Source organism: Phoca vitulina, unplaced genomic scaffold, assembly GCF_004348235.1.
Source record: "Phoca vitulina isolate PV1807 unplaced genomic scaffold, GSC_HSeal_1.0 scaffold10, whole genome shotgun sequence".
NCBI lineage: Eukaryota > Metazoa > Chordata > Mammalia > Carnivora > Phocidae > Phoca > Phoca vitulina.
This window is the reverse complement of record NW_022589713.1, coordinates 522756-538835: the sequence shown is the minus strand read 5'-3', so window position 1 is coordinate 538835 and position 16080 is coordinate 522756.

Genomic DNA, 16080 nt, shown 5'->3' with positions numbered 1-16080 from the left:
TTGATGCCTGTTTCCTTCCCCAAATTAGGGAAGTTCTCTGCTATAATTTGCCCCTATGTATCTTCTGCCCCTCTCTCTCTCTCTTCTTCTTCTGGGATCCCAATTATTCTAATATTGTTTCGTCTTATGGTATCACTTATCTCTCGAATTCTGCCCTCGTGATCCAGTAGTTGTTTATCTCTCTTTTTCTCAGCTTCTTTATTTTCCATCATTTGGTCTTCTACATCACTAATTCGCTCTTCTGCCTCATTTATCCTAGCAGTTAGAGCCTCCATTTTTGATTGCACCTCATAATAGCCTTTTTGATTTCGACTTGGTTAGATTTTAGTTCTTTTAGTTCTCCAGGAAGAGATTCTCTAGTATCTTCCATGCTTCTTTCAAGCCCAGCTAGTATCTTTAAATTTGTCATTTTGAACTCTAGTTCCGACATCTTTCTAGTGTCTGTATTAATTAGGTCCCTGGCAGTCGGTACTGCCTCTTGTTCTATTTTTTTGAGGTGAGTTTTTCCGTCTTGTCATTTTGTCCAGAGGAGAATAGATGGCAAAATGCTAACCAGGTAACGACTCCAGAAAAATATACACTAAACAAATCAGAAGAGACCTGAAACCGGGGGGAAAAGAAAGTGAAAGAAAGAAAAAAAAAAGAACATGATCAAATATGATCAGGCTGGTGAATAGATCAGTGCCACACACTGGATTTTGGGCATATTTTGGTCTGTTAGAAGAAACTACCTCCCAAAATTTTAAAGAAAGAAAAACTTATATATGTACAAAAATAAGGGTAAATAGATGAAGGGATGGAATATGAAGGGACTGTAAAATGAAAATTATAAAAGACTTTATAAAAAAGGAATTGATAAGATAAGTTGGTTGAATAAAAGAAAGAAGAGAAATTAAAAATTACAAAAGAAAACGGGGGAGGGGAGAGAATGTGATCAGGTAGGCTACTAGAACAAAGCCATACACTAGAGACTTAGGGTATATTTTGGTCTGTTAGAAGAAACTGTATCCCAAAATTTTAAAGAGACAAAAACACATGTATACAAAATAAGGTTAACTACAATGAAGGGATAGAATATGACTCTAAAAATTAAAATTAAAAAAGATTAAAAAAAAAAGAATTGATAAGATGTTGGTTAAAAAATGGAAAAATAAAAATAAAAAAATAGAAAAAGTCAAAAATAAAGAAAATTAAAAAAATTAACTTTGAAAGACTAAAACATCATGGGAAAAAAAAGCCATGAATTCTATATGCTGTATTCCCCTAGCACTGGTATTTTGCCGTTGCCATTGATTGGTAAACTTGGTCTTGGATGGATGTTCTTGCTGATCATCTGGGGGAGGTGCCTGTTGCAGTAATTCTCAAATGTCTTTGCCTGAGGTGGAATTGCCCCACCCTTGCCAGGGGCCAGGCTCAGTAATCTGCTCAGGTTTGCCCTCTGTAGCTTTTGTTCTCTGAAATCTTTCTGTACAGCTTTGGAGGGCGAGAATGAAAATGGCAGCCTCCCCATCTCTGGTCCCAGAGGAGCCGAGAGCTGGGGCCCCACTCCTCAGTGAGCCCTCATAGAAAAGCAGTCAATCACTCCTGTCTCCCTGGTCTCTGGCCGCAGTCTGTGCTCACCTGGCCTGTGACCGAGTGTTTCCATCTCTGGCACACGACCTGTTTGGAGTCTCCAAACCCAGCAGATTCCTGTGGTGCGCTCCCGCACCTCTCCTCCCAGCGGAGAAAGGGGAGTCTCCCTGGATCTGCCCCTTGTTGGGTCCCTGCTTAAAGAGCAGTGGCCCCACCGTGTCGTGGATCAGTTTATGGAAACCCCCAGCTGAGAGCCTGCTCCTTGGCTCTGTCTTTGCAGCTGGCTTCCCCGCTCTGATACCTGGGAGTTCTGCCACACTCAGGAACCCCCAATCTTTCTGTGACCCCGAGGGTCCTGAGACCACACGGTCCCAGTGAGGGTTCCACCCCCTGCTTAGCCACTGGAGCGACGTTCCTCAGCGGAGCAGACTTCTAAAAGTTCTGATTTTTTGCTTTGTGGCTCTATCACTTGCCAGTAGCCGGCTGATGGAGGCTCCCTCCCCCACCATCTGTCTTCTGAAATATCACCTCGGATTTACTTCTCCGCACGTCCTACCTTCCAGAAAGTGGTTGCTTTTCTGTTCATAGAATTGCTGCTATTCTTTTCTTCGACCTCCTCTTGAGTTCGTAGGTGTTTAGAATTGTTTGATACCTATCTAGCTGAATTCCTGGGACTAGACAAAATTTAGGTCTCCTACTCCTCTGCCATCTTGTTCCTCCCTCCTATGTTTTCTTTTAGAAGTTTTATGGTTTCAGGTCTGACACTTAGGTCTTTAATCGATTTTGAGTTTATTTTTGTCTATGGTGTGAAAAAGTGGTCCAGTTAGGCTGTCCAGCTAGAACTTCTAGTGCTATGTTGAATAAGGGGGTGAGAGTGGACATCCTTGTCTTGTTCCTTAGATGAAAAGATTTCAGTTTTTTATCAGTATGATTTTAACTGTGGGTTTTTCATTTATGGCTTTTTATTATGAGGTATGTTCCCTCTACGCCAACTTAGTTGACAATTTTTATCATGCATGGATGTTGTATTTTGTCAAATGGTTTTTCTGCGTCTACTGAGATGATCATATGGTTTTTATCCTTTCTCTTGTTAATGTGATATATCATATTGACTGATTTGTGAGTATTGAACCACACTTGTGTTCCTGGAATAAACCCCACCTGATTGTGGTGAATGATCCTTTTAATGTATTTGTTGGATTTGGTTTGCTAATATTTGTTTGAGATTTTTGCATCTATGTTCATCAGAGATATTGGTATATAGTTTTCTTTTTTCTTTTTTTTTTTTTGGTAGTGTGTTTGGTTTTGTTTTCAGGGTAATGCTGGCCTTACAGAGTGAATTTAAAAGTTTTCTTTCCTTTTCTATTTTTTGGAACAGTTGGAGAAGAATTCTGTTTTAAATGTTTGGTAAAATTACCTGTGAATCCATCTGGTCCTGGACTTTGCTTTGTTGGGTGTTTTTTGATTACCCATTCAATTTTGTTACTAGTAATTTTTCAAATTTTCTATATCTTCCTGATTCAGATTTGGAAGATTATATGTTTCTAGGAATTTATCTATTTTTTCTAGGTTGTCTAATAATTTTTCATAATATTCTCTTATAATGCTTTGTATTTCTCTTGTGTTGTTATTTCTCCTGCTTCATTTCTGATTTTATTTATGTGAATCCTCTTTTTTTCTTCATGAGTCTTGCTAAAGGTTTAGGAATTTTATTTATCTTTTCAAAGAACCAGGTCTTGGTTTCACTGATCTTTTCTGCTCTTTCTTTCTTGCTTGCTTGCTTGCTTTTTTTTTTGGTCTCTATGTCATATATTTCCACTGTAATCCTTATTATTTCCTTCCCTCTACTAGCTTTGGGTTTTGTTTATTCTTTTTCTGTCTCCTTTAGGTGTAAAGTCAGTTTGTTTATTTGAGATTTTTCTTGTTTCTTGAGATGGGCCTGTATCACTATAAATTTGCCTCTTAGAACTCTTTTTGTTGTGTTCCAAAGATTTTGGACCATTGTGTTTTCATTTTCATTTGTCTCCATGTATTTTTGATAATTTCCTTTTCATTTATTTATTGACCCATTGGATTTTTAGTAGCATGTTGTTTAGCCTGCATGTGTTTTTGTTTTTTTCCAATTTTTTCCCTTGTAATTGATTTCTAATTTCATATCATTGTGATTGGGAAAGATAATTGATGATTTTAATCTTTTTAAATTCACTGACACTTGTTTTGTGGCCTAACATGTGTTCTGACCTTGAGAATGTTCCGTTTTCACTAGAAAAGAATGTGTGTTCTGCTCTTTTTGGATGGAATGTTCTGTATATATCTCTTAGGTTCTTCTGGTCCAATGTGTCATTCAGAGTCACTGTTTCCTTGTTGACTTTCTGTTTGGATGATCTACCACTGATGTAAGTAGGGATGCTACATTTCCCTACTATTATTGTTTTACTGTTGATTTCTTTCTTTATGTCTGTTAATATTTGCTTTACACATTTAGATGCTCATGTGTTGGGTACTTAGATACTTAAAATTATTATCTCTCCTTGTTGGATTGATTCCTTTCTCATTAGTGCCATTCTTTGTCTTGCTATGGTCTTTGGATTTTGATTAATATAAGTTTGCTACCCTGGCCTTTTTTTTCCCTGCTTCCATTTGAATTCCATGTGTTTTTCCATCCCTTAACTTTCAGTCTATATGTGTCGTTAGAGCTGAATTGAGTTTCTTGTAGGCAGCATATAGATGGGTCTTTTTTTTTTTTAATCCATTCACTCACCCTGTGTCTTTTGGTTGGAGCATTTAGTTAATTTACATTTAATTATTGATAAGTATGTATTTCTTGTTGTATGTTCATTGTTTTCAGGTTGTTTTGTATTTCTTCTTTGTTCCTTTCTTCTTTTCTTGTTCTCTTCCTTTGTGGTTTGATGGCTTTCTTTAGTATTGTACTTGTATTCCTTTTTCTTTATTTTTTGTGTATCTCTTATAGGTTTTTGATTTGTGGTTACTGTTGTGTTCATATAGAACATCCTCTGTACAGCAGTCTATACTAAGTTGGTGGTCACTTAAGTTTGAACACATTCTAAAAGTACTAAATTTTTACTCTCCCCTCCACATTTTATGTATATGATATCATATTTTACATGTTTTTATTTTGTGTATCCCTTGACTAATTTTTGTAGGTATAATTGATTCTACTACTTTTGTGTGTTTAATCTCCACACTGGCTTTATAAGTGATTAACCTATTACCTTTGCTATATATTTACTTTTACCTGTGAATTTTTTTCCTTTCAGAATTTTCTTACTTCTAGTTATGGCCTTTTCTTTCCACTTATAGAATTCCCTTTAATACTTTTAGTAAGACCAGTGTAGCGGTGATGAACTTCTTTAACTTTTGTTTATCTGGGAAAACCTTTATCTCTTTTCTCTTCTGAATGATAACCTTGCAGGGTAGAGTATTCTTGGTTGTAGGCTTTTTCCTTTCAGCATTTTGAATATACCATACCGCTGCCTTCTGGCCTGCAAAGTTCCTGCTGAACATCAGCTGATAGCCTTATGGGGTTTCCCTTGTATATAACTTTTTTTTTCTCTTACTGCTTTTAAAATTCTCCCTTTGGCTTTACTTTTTTGTCATTTTAATTATTATGTCTTGGTGCAGACCTCTTTAGGTTCATTTTGTTAGGGCTCTCTGTACTTCCTGGACCTGAATATCTGTTTCCTTCCCCAGATTAAGGAAGTTTCAGCTATTATTTCTTTTCCTTCTTTTTTTTAAGCTATTATTTCTTCAGATAAGTTTTTTGCCCTTTTCTCTTTCTTTTCTCATTCTGGGATCCCTGTAATGCAAATGTTATTAAACTTGATGATGTAGTTTAGTTCCCTTAACCTATTCTCATTTTTTATTATTCTTTATTCTTTCTGCTGTTCAGCTTGGCTGCTTTTCATTACCCTGTTTTCCAGATTGCTGATCCATTCTTCTACATTCTTTAATCTACTGTTGATTCCCTCTGGTGTATTTTTCATTTCAGTTACTGAATTCTCTATTTCTTTTTTATGTTTTCCATTTCTTTTTTGGTGTTCTCACTGAGTTCATCCACTCTTTTCTCAAGTCTAATAAGTACCTTTATGACCACTACTTTGAACTCTTTATCAGGCATATTCCTTATTTGTTTCATTTAGCTCTTCCTGTTGTTTTGTCTTGTTCTTTCATTTTGGACATATTTCTCTGTCTCCTCACTTTGTCTAACTTTTTCTGTTGTTTTTATGCATTAGATAGGTCACATATGTCTCCTGGTCTTCAAAGTGTTGGCCTTGTGTAGAAGAAGTCCTTTGGTGCCCTATAGTACCATCTCTCCAGGTCACAGAACCAGGTACTCTGGGGATATCACCATTGTGGTCTCTAGAGGTCTTCTCCTATTGTGGCTGAGCTGCTGTTGCCTTGGGCACACTGGTGGCTTGGAATGGCCTTCAGCCCAACTGGCGACAATTACCCACTTTGCCTTCTGTGGTGCACTGGGCAGGGTTTGCTTTTATGCTGTTGAGAGGCTTAGTTGCAGCTCATGGGCTTGCTGGTAGGCGGGGCTAGTACTCAGAGTGGCTGTCTGTAAGTAGCCTCTTTGCCTCAGCTGCAGACACACTGAAGGGCAGGACTTGCTCCATGTGCAGTCAGCTGAGAGGCCCAGCTGCGGTAACTGTGGTGCACTGGTGTGTGGGATTATTTCCCCTACTCCCCAGAGCATTAGTCACTTTGGAATGGCGCCACTCCTGGCTGGGGTTGCTTGCCAGGTGTGATGGGGCAGAAGCTGCTTTGGCAGGATGCTTGCTGAAGCCTTGGATTCAGTGTGGTAGGTCCAAAGGGGAATGTCTGGGTGGGGCATGCAGTGCTAGAAAGGTAGGTTGAAGAGTGTTAGAACTGGCTCCCTCAAGTGTCAGGCTATCTAGACTGGGGAAGGGGAAGAAAAATGGCACCTGTCAGCACTTTTGTTCCTGGAGAAGTCTCCTGCAGATCACTGTCCCTCCAGCACATGTTCTAAGATTAATCAATAAATCTCCTTCACATATTCCCCAGGTGTTTTTCAAACTGCTGCTTCTGTGCCATATCTTGGACCAAGTATTTAATATGCTGGCCCTTTAAGCACAGAGACTTGGATCTTATGGCCCTCTAGCTCTTCTGGAATTAAGCCCTGCTGGTTTTCAAAGCCAGACACTATAGGGACTCATCTTCTCAGCATGGGTCCCCAATGCTTGTAGGCAGCATATAGATGGGTCTTTTTTTTTTTTAATCCATTCACTCACCCTGTGTCTTTTGGTTGGAGCATTTAGTTCATTTACATTTAATTATTTTTAAGTGTGTACTTGTTATATGTTCATTGTTTTCAGGTTGTTTTGTATTTCTTCTTTGTTCCTTTCTTCTTTTCTTGTTCTCTTCCTTTGTGGTTTGATGGCTTTCTTTAGTATTGTACTTGTAGTACTTGTACTTGTATTATACCAGACCCCCTGGTATGGGGTCTGAGTCTCTTGCTTTTTGTGCTTGTGATGCCTGTCCCATTTATAGTTAACCATGCCAAGGGTTTGGTTCCCAACTGCATCTATGGCCCTCCTGCCCTTTTATATGTGGCCTTCTCTCTATGACTGGCTGTGGATGATCTGTTCTGCCAGTCTTCAAATCAGTTTTCAGAGTTTGTTGCATAGATATAGCTGTTTCCTGGTATATTCATGGGATGAGGTGAGCTCAGGATCCTCCTACTCTTCCATTTTCCAGACTGTCATTGTGGTTTTGATTAGCATTTCCCTAATGACTAATGAGATCAGGTATATTTTCATATGCTTATTGGTCATTTGTATACCTTCCTTGTGGTTTTTTATTTTTAATATTTGGTTCTTCTTAAGCCTCATGTGTAAGAGGTTATAATGCTGATTGATGATTCTGATTATTGTCATTACTCGCAACATCTTCTCTGAACCTCTGTTTCTTCATCTCTACTGTTCTGAAGTTCTGAGATTTTTTTTCGTACTATACCACAGTTACAAAAGTAATCACTAGTATTTAATATTAAATCATGTTCTGTGCTATATCCTGATGAATAGAATTATTTGATTCCTGCCAACTATGATCTTGATATCTGAGATTGACCCTTCTCAACCTGAAGCATTAATGAGAGTGAAATGGAGGATATCCTGTGAATTCATTTGGAGGCAGAGTGTGTAAACAGCAGATTCCATTGGGTATAAGAATGGTGTTAAAGGCCTGTGACTGGTACGTTACACCAAGAAAGCTCAAGAGTTAAGTAGAACAAAATCCATAGTCATAGTTATGGATGAAAAAGCAGTGCCTAGCTCAGCTAACTCTTTTTTTTTTTTTAAGATTTTATTTATTTGCGAGAGAGAGAATGAGAGAGAGCATGAGAGGGAGGAGGGTCAGAAGGAGAAGCAGACTCCCTGCTGAGCAGGGAGCCCTATGTGGGACTCGATCCCGGGACTCCAGGATCATGACCTGAGCCGAAGGCAGTTGCTTAACCAACTGTAGCTCAGCTAACTCTTGTAATAATAAGAACAATCACTTGCACAGCACTTAGTGTGTGCTGTGCCTTGTTATAAGCTTTCTGTACATATACTTATTTAATCTTCACACAAAATGTGGAATAAATGAAATGAACAAGTACTTATTGAATGTGTACCATGTTCCAGGTCCTGTGCTATATGCTGGCGAGCCAAGTGGTGAGCCAAAAGGGTAAAGTTTCTATCTTCAGGGCCTACAATGTAGAGAGGGAAGTGACATTACTCAAATAATCCCACCAATGAATGTAAATTACACTGAGATAAAATCCATGGGGGGATGGACATGGTGCCATACAAATGTATGCTGGAGGGGAATTGCTTTTCTGGGGACGTAATAACTGAATTGAAAGGTGAAAGGAGTGCCTTGGTTGAGGTAGAGGAGTGAGTCAGAGGGATGAGCATGAGCCAATGTCCTGTGACAGGAGGAAGCAAGGGGGAGGTTGAGAAAGTGAAAGATCTGGGTGGCTGGAAGATAACAAGGGGGGAATGCAGTGAGGTGGGCAAGAGCCCTATAAGTCTCAAGAAGGATTTTGGTGTTTATTTTGAGAGCAATAGAAAATTATTAAAAGATTGTAATTATGGGGATAACATGGCCAGATTTTTGTTACTGTGGCTGCAGTTTGGGAAACAAAAGGGAAGGAGCCTGAAGGGATTGGGGGCACCAGTATAGACAAAGACTTAAGTGAGCAAGTTGGAGAGGTCCAAGTTAAGGTGGATGATTCTGCTGGCATGAGTCATTTTTGTAAGTCTTGGGTATTTGTCTTCCCAGTCATTCTGCAGGCTGTCTTCCAGGTGCCAGCTAGCATCTGACAGGAAAAATCAATTTTCCAAACACATATGTGTATGACCCACAGATACAACCTGGAAATACTGAGCCCATCTTAGATGCTATTCTGTTATAAATCTTAGAATGCCTGAAATACAGCTCCTCTCTCAGTTCCATGTTAGTCCTAGGCATCCTGTAGGATCTAATGTTAAGTCTATCTCTTTCTTGATTTCTTTTCCTAGCACTTCTCTGAACTCCTCTTGGGTTTTGTAATCTCTTTCTAGTTTGGGCTTTGCAAGGTTAGAGTTTAGCATCTTTACTGTGGTTGGACCTCCTGCTGTCCCCAGATGAATATACCTTCTTATGATCTTATGTTTCCAACAGCTGGGTTCTCCACAGGGAAAGTTAACAGCAAAGGGTAGCAGCATCCATTTCCCCAAAATGATACCCAAGAACAACAGGCATTGGAATGACTTTTATTAGAATCACTGAACATATATATTAGCTTCTATGAATAAACATTGAATTTAAATAAGCAATTATCACTACCATTGAGATAGATGCTTTTTTTTTTGTCTGTTCTTAGTGCTATAATCCAAATACCTAGAAAGTATTTAACATACAGTAGTTGCTCAGTCGATGTTTATTGAATGAATAAATGGATGAATGAATGAATAAATGAATGGAAAACTTTCTACATGTCAATCACTGTTCTAGGTGCTTAACTTGGATAATTTCACTTAATCCTTACAATAACCCTCGAAGTTATTATCTCTGTAAAGCAAGCACTGTCCAACAGAAATATAATGTGAACCATGTATGAAATTTCAAATTTTATGGTAGCTACATTAAAAAAGGTAAAAAAAAAAAAGACAGGTAAAATTAATTTTATAGTATATTTTATTTAACTTAATATATGTAAAATATTATAATTTTAACATATAATCAATATAAAATATTAGTAAGATATTTAACTTCTTTTGTACTAAATCTTTGAAACCCAGTGTGTATTTCATGTTTACAGAACATCTCCACTCAGAATAGCCACATTTCTACTGCTCAGTAGCCACATGTAGCTGTTGGCTACCGTATTTGCCAACAGAGCTCGTTCTAGAACTTAGAATGGCTAATATGCCCAGAGTCTTGAGTTAGCAAGTGGCAGACCTGGAATTTGAATCTGGGCCACTTAGTTCTAGAACTGTGGTCTTAATCACATGCATGCTGTCTTTTAATGAGGTACAATTTAGGGAATATTAAAGAAACGCCTAGATATAATTAGGCAGCGTATTATCCTTAATTATTATGTTTTAGTCAATATAACCCTGTAATTCTCTGAGGCATGAATAGAAGATATTTTCTGCTGAATTTCTTCTTGGAGTCAGCCTCTCTGGGGCTTGCTGCCTGATCCAGACTTCAGGCCAGCTTGTTGTTAAAGTCCTTCCAAGGGGATGCCTCAGGCATAGTTTCTTTCTGTGATAGGTACAAATGGTAAAAATGGTCTGTTCACCTTGCTTAGACTGTTAGAAGAAAAGGAAAACATGGCCTTCGTCCTGCCTGGTCCTGACCACTGGGTCACTCCTGGGTTCTTGGCTCCCTGGCTATTTCCTGTATATTATGATCAAACTGGAAAGAGAAGAAAACTACATAGTTGCCCCAATGAGTGCCTTTTCCATCAGAAAGAAGTCGTTTCCTATCACTTTGAATTTAGAGTTGTATCATTTCTCTATTTAAACTGAATAATTCTTTGTCAACTACTACAACCCTGGATACAATACTTTAGTTTTTGTAAAGGCTGCTTTTGAAAAGGGAGAATCTTATCTTTTTATTTATTTATTTTTGTCTGTTACAAATTAGTGATTATATTTGCAGATACAAGAAATATTTCACGGTTTCTACCATTTATAGCTTGGTCATTGTTCAGCTTTCTATTGCTGTGAAACAACACCAAACTTTAGAGGCTTAAAACATTGGTTTTATTTAGTTCATGATTTTGTGGGTATCATGGAATTTTGGAAGGGCTTAAGTGGGCATTTCATCTCATGATTGGGGGAAGATCTACTTCCAGGACAGCTTCTTCACCCACATGTCTAGTACTTCTTAGCTTCTTTTTCTTTCCACGTGGCATCTCATCCTCTAAGGTCTCTCCAGTATAGCTTAGGCTTCACAGAAGGGTGGTTTCGTGGTGATTGCTATTCTTAGATGGTGACTGACTTCTAAAAGGTAGGAAGCAGAAGATGCCAGGAAATTAAGGGTTATGCTTGGAACTGGCATAGTATTATTTCTGCCATATTCTTTGGTCAAAGTAGTCACCAGGCCCAACCAGATTTAAGGGTGTGGAGAAATATATTCCACCTCTTGATGAGGATATGTTAAGGTCATATTGTATAAGACCATGTGGGATGGGATATATTGTTGCAGTTGTTTCGAAAAATACAGTCTACTACTTATATGCCATTTTTGATAGTGTCCATTTGTCTCCTGTCTTTTCTGTCATTGAGAGTCTTATACATCTTCTTATACCCTCTTCTCTCTTGTTTTCTATAGAGGCCAACAACCCCATAATAAACACTTACTAATTAATATTGATTTGCTGATAGAGCATTCCCAAATAAACTGATAGATGTAATTTTAGGGAAAAAAATAAATACCTATTTACCTTAAATGGAAACTAGTTTTAGCCAAATGCTTTACTTAGTTGCCCAGATATGTTTTGTGTTTTGTCCTTACTGTGCCTGTTCTTCTCATTACTTCCCACCTTTCTTCAGGACTCCTATTATAGCCATCTCCTCCCTGAGATCTTCTTTAGTTAAGTTAGCCTGCTGTGTTCTATCCATTATCTCTAGCCATTTGTGCTGATTATGAAGATATTTTCTCTTAGCTCCCCTTCTATATCCTGCTCTGTGATACTGAGGCTGGCATCCTACAAACTAGATTTCTCTTTTATAGCTGATCTTCTTATCAGGTTAAACCAATAGGACACAATAGAGGGAGACAGGAAGATACGAGTGGGATGGTATGGACTTGCTTCTTTCTCTTTGCTTGCTCTAACCTGCCTGGTCCTCAACAATGGTTGTTCATCCTGACAGCAGTGGCTAGTGCTAGTTTCCAGCTCAGGTACCTATACTGTGGCCCTTCAGAGGACCAGTTGCATTTGGACAGTGTCTTCTCCTTGGGAATCTGTATCCTAGCTCCCCCAGGCCATCCCTCTAAGTTCCTGTTACCAGTACTAGCAGATAGTGCCACCACCCCCTCCAGAGGTCTGGGTCTCAGATCCATAGGTCCTCTCCTCCAAGTTTCTAGGTCTGATATCTGATATCCCAACTGCTTCCTTTTGTTCCCCAGTCCTAGGGATGGTAGCTGCTTCCTGCAGTTACTACCTCTGTGTTGCATCAGTGTTCCCTTTTTGTTTTAAACCATCCTCCAACACCAATCTCTTATATTAAATTCTCTCTGTTGAAATAACCTAGAGTGTTCTCTGTGTCTCTGACTGGTATACCATACATAATCCTGATTTGATAATTGTTTAATGTTTTGTGACATATTTTATAGCTGCCCTGAGCTGTTGCTTACATTTTTAAAAAAGATTTATTTTTTTATTTTAGAGACAGAGAGAGAGCATGGGGGGAGGGGCAGAGGGAGAGGGAGAAGCAGACTCTCCACTGAGCATGGAGTCCGATGTGGTGCTTGATCCCAGGATCCTGAGATCATGACCTGAGTCAAAGGCAGATGTTTAACCCACTGAGCCACCCAGGTGCCCCTGTTGCTTACATTTTTAGTTATTATTTTCCAATATTGTTCTTGCTTCTCCACTTTATATTTTAAACAAATTCAAGACAAGAGACCATGCTTCTTTATGTTTTACATGACATTTTATGTGGTGTTTTGTACTTATTGTTCTTGGAGTAATAGTTTATCAAATTTTATTGTGGATTTGGCGATCAAGGATAGCAGATATGGAATTCAAATCTTTCCTGAATGGTCAAGACAACAATTGATTGCTCATGGGAATAGAGATGTTTTCCTCCTGAGCTGTCATTAATTATGAGCTGATGGTGGATGGTACACAGTTATAGGATGCTTACCCCAAGGTTAGTTTGGGAGGTCACAATCTGTGTCAGCTGAAATCCTTTAAAGCAATATTTGAAAATTTGAAGTAATTTTCCCTTCAAGTTGAGGCAATTCTGGTTGAGGGACTCCTTGGTACTGAAGTCCCATGTTTTATTTTTTCAGGTTAGTTTTGAAAGTAGCTTGTTTTGAGCACACACCTTATTTAGGTTGTGAAATGTGAACTTTTTTAAGTAAATTAAGCTATTTAAAGGTGGACTACTAAAGTGGATGTGGAATGATTTTTATTTTGACATTTGTGACATTGTCCTTATATGAACTTAAAGATTTAGGGAAAAAACTCTTTACAGTTGTATTTAGTGGCCTTCTTTTAAGACAACATGTGATTGTTTATGCTTCAGCATTTTATGGTAAAGTGGAAATTACTTTATTAAACTATGTGACTGGTTTCCATCTTTTCACCCAGGCAACTCAAAGCTTCCATTTTGTCAGAGTTTATTTTCTCTATAATATTGCTTTCCTATGCTGAAGTTTCAAAGTCTGGTTTCTTCAGTTTCTCCTAGGCTCTCACATATTTAATGGAGTTGCTGAACAGGTAAGTCTTACCTGATTCTTAGCTTTGTTCACCTGAATGTGAGTTCTGGTTAAAAAAAAAATCAAGTATTTAGTCTCAGGTGTCAGTACTTGGACAATGGAGATTTCCATGATATCTTTTACTTTCCTTTTGGTCAAACAAACATGTTGATTAATATGACTTTTGGTTACAAGATAGAAGCCATGAGAATGAACTTCTCTTGTTTTTTTTTTTTTAAATTCTTAATGGGTTCCTATCTGGACATATGTGTCATTTGGAGAAGGATTAATGACCATAGTAGCATCAACACTAATTGTAAGCCAGATACCTGATGAGGAGCTTCTCTTCTGAGTATCAGAATAAGCAGATAAAACTAAAAGGTATAAATGTAATCATCCATTTCTTGGTATTAAAAATTACAAATTTAATCATCCATTTCTTTAATTTGGCACTATTAAGGATCATGTTTTGTTTGTTTCATTTGTTTTAATTACATTTTAACTGGAGGAACTACGTCCATGAAATGAAGTTGATTACCAATTGTCATTATCCAATTTTATTCAGTTGACTACAAACCATCCCAGCACCTCTTCTGTTTGCCTGGAAAGCTGATTCATTTTTTTGTGTTCATAAATAATTTCTGTGCTTTAATAATGTTTGGTGCTTCTGGTTTTAGGGTGTGATTTAAAATCTAATTTTTTAAAAATTTAGGGTGCTTGCACAGTTGTTTGTGAATCAAGAATTAGTGTTTCCATGGAGGGATAAATCAAGGCATGGAAGGAAAGCCCATGGGCTATTTTAAAGTTAAGAAGAGATGCCTTTATAGCTTTCAAAACTGTTTGAAAATTAAATACTTGATTTATAAGGGCTATGTACACACAGGGCTCAAATTATTCATGTATCATTGGAAAATGTAAAATGCTTAATGTTCAGACCATTATGTGATAATTGCTATTCTAATATATAGTGTCTACTAAATCTTTTTGGGAGCCGGTGAGGGTGGCATTGATATACAGGAGCACATGCTTCATGTGCTAGTAAATCATTCTTCCATTGAATTAAGGCCAAGGAGGGAGCATAGAGTGGAACTTAAAGTGATATTACAGTATCTGCTGCTGTTCTAATCAAGAAGTATGTAGCAGTGCTAGTGAAAAATGGTCAGAAACACACAAAAATCCACTAAGGAGAAAATGCAATCAGAAATTTATCAGTGATGCTTTTGGCAAAGTTTCCAAGAATCATGGTCATCACTAGCTGGAATTGCTTTTCAAGGTTGATGCCATCTTAATTCTATCTTTTGCATTGGTACTCCACTGAAAATATGCATTAGAATCTGCTCTTTGTGGGTGCTTATTAATTAATGAATTATATCCCTCTGGCTCTGTTACTAGCCAGGTAGGTGAACTTAGACAAGGGGATTTACTCTCTAAGCTTCTGTTTCCATAATAGTCATAGCTACCTCATAGAATCAAGATAAGTAAATGAGATAATTCATGTGAAGCACCTGGCACGGGGCTTGGCATAAAGTAATCACTTGATATTGTTGCTATCACTATCACCTTCTGCAGATACCTGCCTACAATTATTTTAACAAAAAGTGAAAAGATACATTGTAAAAGAGATTAGGGAAAGAATTATGGAGGGACTACAGAATTGGTGACTTTATCCTTATAATGCTGGTATATGCAAATGGAACTCTCCAAGTAAGCATGAGGATGTAAGAGGCCTAAACTGAATGTATGTAGGAACTAGTCAGCTAACTACGATTTTTCTTTCCAAGTTACAGACAGGAGCTCCAGGTGCACATTTTTTACTCTGGCCTATATCAGGGAACTCAATTTCTGCCCTTGACAGTTCAGAGCTCAGTACACAGGAGAAGGGGAGGTCCCCCTTAGCTATAATTACTCTCTTTTCTTTGTAAATCAGAAGTCAGGGAGTGAGGCAGTACACCCCAGTTGAGGAAAGTGATATATAGATATGTATTGGGGGGGTGCAGGGGTGAAGAGAAAGGGGACAAATTAGGCTAGGTACTTTATGTCAACATTAGGATGGTGAATTCATTAAACATCTTCAAGAGTCAACCCTATTGTTGCTGGTGGGAGGTGGGAGGGTTGGGGTGGCTGGGTGATAGACATTGGGGAGGGTATGTGCTATGGTGAGCGCTGTGAATTGTATAAGACTGATGAATCACAGACCTGTACCTCTGAAATAATTAATACATTATATGTTAAAAAAAAAAAAGAAGATAGTAGGAAGGGAAAAATGAAGCGGGGGAATTGGAGGGGGAGATGAACCATGAGAGACTATGGAATCTGAGAAACAAACTGAAGGTTTTAGAGGGGAGGGGGGCGGGGGGATGGGTTAGCCTGCTGATGGGTATTAAGGAGGGCACGTATCGAATGGAGCACTGGGTGTTATACGCAAACAGTGAATCATGGAACACTACATCAAAAACCAATGATGTAATGAATGGTGAATAACAAAATATAATAAAATAAAATTAAAAAAAACTGATACGAATAAACACAGCAGTGAAAATTAAAAAAAAAAGTCAACCTTATGAA